At 32.1% G+C, this 3,970-nt stretch overlaps 1 long non-coding RNA gene across 1 annotated transcript; it reads left to right on the plus strand.

Moving 5' to 3' along the window:
- Positions 1-782: 782 nt before the first annotated feature.
- Positions 783-1,978, plus strand: LOC127711291 (uncharacterized). Its single transcript, XR_007986634.1, has 3 exons — positions 783-810; positions 1,275-1,512; positions 1,929-1,978. It is a non-coding gene; the product is annotated as an uncharacterized LOC127711291 (long non-coding RNA).
- The last annotated feature ends 1,992 nt before the right edge of the window (positions 1,979-3,970 follow it).

Raw genomic sequence — 3,970 nt, forward strand, 5'->3', positions numbered from 1 at the left:
TTCATTTTATAACTTCCAAATTCATCAATGAAGAATTAAAGATATATATATGTTATGAATCATATCATAACCGAAACATTGGCTTCCGGGGACTAGCACTCCACTAGATGCAGTATCGACCATATGCCAGAAAATGAGAGAGAGAAAAAACCACACTATATAACTTTGGTACATAAGAAGCTCTTTTCTGAATTCCCCTTTCTCAGGAATGCTGAAGCCCAAAAGACTGGATGCCAATGTGTATATTTTTTTTTTGTTTTAGATATGTACTACTTTCCAGTGTGTTCTGTTTTGACCGGGCCCGATTAGGTGGTGTTACATCTTACAAAGTCTATCCAAATTATTTTTGCAAAAAATTCCGCTTAAGCCGGTGCTAGGGGCCGTCTTAGACTTTCAGCGAGGTGAGAGTTTTTTTTGCTCCGAGTTGAAGGTCTCACTGTGAATTTGAGATGAAGAACAGCAATAAAAGCCGCAGTTCCTTTGCTTTTTATGTTTTTTTTTTCTTTTTTTTTTGCTGTGCATGAATTTTTTGTGTGTCATGGATGGATACCACATATCCTTTGTTTTTCTATTGAATACCCGAGGAGCTATATGACCAAACGAGATGTACATGTCATTTCGTTTGATTATGTGTGACGTTTTGTGGCTGTCTCATTGACGTGTACCACTTTTTTTTTTAATGTTGCGATAATGTTTACATCGTCATTGCCAGAAACTTGTTATTTGTTACCCATTGTCTTATATGTGACATTGCTGCTATTCATTTAATTACTTATTATTTTAGGAACAACTGCTAGATGCTATTCGTGGGTAAGGCAGAACTTATACAATTCTAAATAAGTACTTTTATGTTTGGGTTTTAATTTCAAGTTTTTGTATTTTCATATTTTTGTTTGTTTTATTCTTCTAGTATTATTATTTTTCTTTGCTTCTTTTAATTTATGGAACTTTTTAAAGGAATGATAAAAACAAAACCAATACTTCTTAATTTAGGAATTACATAAAAAAAATAATTTCGTAATTATTGAATGTAATTATGTTAATAAAAGACAATAGTTATATTCTAAACTTTTTCATATCATCAAATACAATAAAGCAATCCACGATTTAAAAATCTGTTGTCACTATTAACCTTTCCGAAATACAACAGTAGAAGTATCCCTTGAAAAGTTTATTGGGATGTGTTTGAAAAGTTACTTAATATAAACACTTTCTGATTTCATTTAGATAATTAAGAATTTCATTCATCGGATCTGTCTTATTTCCTTATTTAGCCTAGAGTATGTCCACCATGGAAGCGATGTATACCAACTCAATGGTACCCTTATTACTATTGTGCTCAAAGGTGGGGACATTCAGGAGGTCCTTGGAAAGGCGGAAACTATGGTATCTGGGGTAGATACAACAGCGGAGGTTGGGGTAACCGAGGTGGAGGATGGGGTAACCGAGGTGGAGGATGGGGTAACCGAGGTATCAATTATGATAGAGGATTCGGAAGGAAGAAAGGTGGTTGTAAGTATATAATATGGTTAGATAACTTTTATTTTTTTGAATTTAGAATTGGTTAGATATATTATAAATTTTTCCATCAATATAACTACATTTTAATTGTAAATTGAAAGTTTCGTATAGTCTTCGGTGTCACAAGACGTTTTTTAATGTGAAAAAATGACACAAAGAGCATCTCCTACGTTTCAAAATCAGATTTCTTCAGATTATAATATTGCGCTGACGGAAATACATTAGTTTCGAGAGTTTTTAACTGGATCAAACATTATTTTTTTCTCTTTTCTTTCTTTCTTTAAAAGAATTAACTGTTGTATAACATAACGTCCTTTTTTCAGCATGATCAATGGCAATTTTGTGAAATAATACATAAACACTCATTGTATGGATTTGATTTCAACTTCATGGTTTATCTTTTGCAGATTAATCACAAATGATGAAAACTGCGAAGAATGATCAGATAACTGAGAGATTTTATGAAATAAATTTGTATTGAACAGTACATGAATTTTCTAATTAATGCCACCGTGTTTATTTTTTTTTTTGCGCAAGGAACCATTTGAATTTGAGTCATGGATGTCCTAAATCGTCATTAAGTTCAATATAGATACATTTTGTACTGAATTGAAGATCACTAGATTTAATTATTGAACTATAATTATTTAAATGTTCAAATATAACTGTATTTAGTTTGCTACTGATGTGTTTTAATTTTGTTACCTATTCGTCATACTGGATGAAAATGTAACTTAACGCAACACAAATTAAAAAAAAGACACGGCCTAAATCAGTTGCTGATGTTAAAGCTATTGTGTTTCCTGTTTCATTTTGTTTCATTTTTTTAAAGAGGTCATGTGTTATAGGATGCATCCTTTGGCCATGCAACTACTATATTGAATTAGAATAATAAGTGAAAATGGTTGTCTTCATATTGACAAGCAACGTCAATGCATTCAACAATGGAAACAGCCACATAAGTTTAGAAAAGATATAACAATCTCTCTGTAACCTGTTGCGAATGATGCATGATCAGGAGATACTTACCGTGTCGACCAACTCGGTCTCGCTTCATTTAGAGTTAATGTAAACACTATTTCATTATGAATTATACAAATTACAAATTGAATTCACATTCACAAATACGATTTAGAAAGAAGCAACACGTGCTTATATCAATATGTCTCATTTAGAGTTAATCCCTAGGCCTCAGTTTGTATTTGTTACCTTGATTTGTTTTGTTAATGGTTTTTTGAAATTCGTCATATGTGGAGCAGGATCTGCTTACCCTTCCGGAGCATCTGAGATCACCCCAGTTTTTGGTGGGGTTCGTGTTGCTCAGTCTTTGGTTTTCTGTGTTGTATTTTGTGTACTATTGTTTGTTTGTTTGTTTGTCTTTTTCTTATTTATCCATGGAGTTATCAGTTTAGTTTCGTCTTATGAGTTTGAATACCCCTTTTGTATCCTTCGTCTCTCTTAAACATCATTATATTACTGCCTATATGTAACCAAAATGCGAGATTTTTAAGAAAGAAAATCAGTTGTGAAGGAAGAAATTCATTAAACATGACTAACAAAGCGCTTTTTGCTGTATTATAGTTCACATCTCAGTCATTTATATGTTTAATTTGTATTGACTAATTCGCCTTTTCAGAATCTAAAGGACTATGAGTAATCTCATTGTTCGTACACCAAAATGAAAATAACGTTGCATACTTGGTTCAATTTCCATTGTTAAGAACGTTTTAAACCGTCACAATGTTTTGGTGTACGCTTTTGGAAATATTACCCAGAACGCATAAGATTCTGAAACGGCGAATTGACTGCTTTATCCAAACAAACCATATCCAAGGTTTGACATTTTTTCTCATATCTCACAAATCAAGGTTATGTCAGGTACATACCTTGTCGGTTTTATAAAAACATACATTATCTTTAAGGTCACAGTTGCTTTTTACATAATTAAATACAGATGATCTTACAGGGCACATGAATCGACAGAGAGACAGACATACAGAAATACGAACGGACAGGGGGATTTTTATATTCGATAACATCCTTTGTTTAAGAGGTGTATACAAATAATTGTTCCTGGCTGTTGAATGTATAAAAATATATTTTCAAACGAAAATGAGAATTTGAGACTCCCAAAAAGTAAATGAAACAAAAATAAATTCGTCGTAGAGTGACCCACATAGCAGGGCAGAACAACTTTTTTATTTTTTGCTAAGGTCAACAATTAAGGATGTTTGCTTCTGTTGTTTTTGACGTTTTGTCATGTGGTGCCATTACATATTTTTCCCCTAACCCTTAGTTTTTTTCATAATTTTATTACTAGTTTTAAAAGCCATTTTTGAAAATTTTATTAAATCCTTGTTATTTTTTCATAGTTTTTAAAAGAAAAATGGTGCTAGTGTTAAATGTATGAAAAATCTAGAAAGAATTATTTCCCGCCAAATTTTCAATG

The sequence above is a fragment of the Mytilus californianus genome, unplaced genomic scaffold (assembly GCF_021869535.1).
Source record: "Mytilus californianus isolate M0D057914Y unplaced genomic scaffold, xbMytCali1.0.p SCAF_8, whole genome shotgun sequence".
NCBI classification, from domain to species: Eukaryota; Metazoa; Mollusca; class Bivalvia; order Mytilida; family Mytilidae; genus Mytilus; species Mytilus californianus.